This window comes from Galeopterus variegatus, unplaced genomic scaffold, assembly GCF_000696425.1.
Source record: "Galeopterus variegatus unplaced genomic scaffold, G_variegatus-3.0.2 Scaffold5938, whole genome shotgun sequence".
Lineage (NCBI taxonomy): Eukaryota > Metazoa > Chordata > Mammalia > Dermoptera > Cynocephalidae > Galeopterus > Galeopterus variegatus.
Window position 1 is genome coordinate 138,861 of NW_007732049.1, and position 255 is coordinate 139,115.

Consider the following 255-nt stretch of genomic DNA (forward strand, 5'->3'; position numbering starts at 1 on the left):
CACCACCACACGACCACCCTTACAAGAAATTCTCAAAGGAGTACTGGGTTTGGTTCCTGAAAAATAACCACCACTGCCATAAAAACCCAAGAAAAATCTAAACCCACTAGTATAATAAAAATGTCATACATGAAGAGAAAACAGACTGAGAGTGAAAGGATGGAAAAAGATTTACCATGCAAACAGAAAAGAAAAGCAAGCTGGAGTAGCTATTCGTATATCTGACAAAGTAGACTTTGAACTTTTTAAAAACCA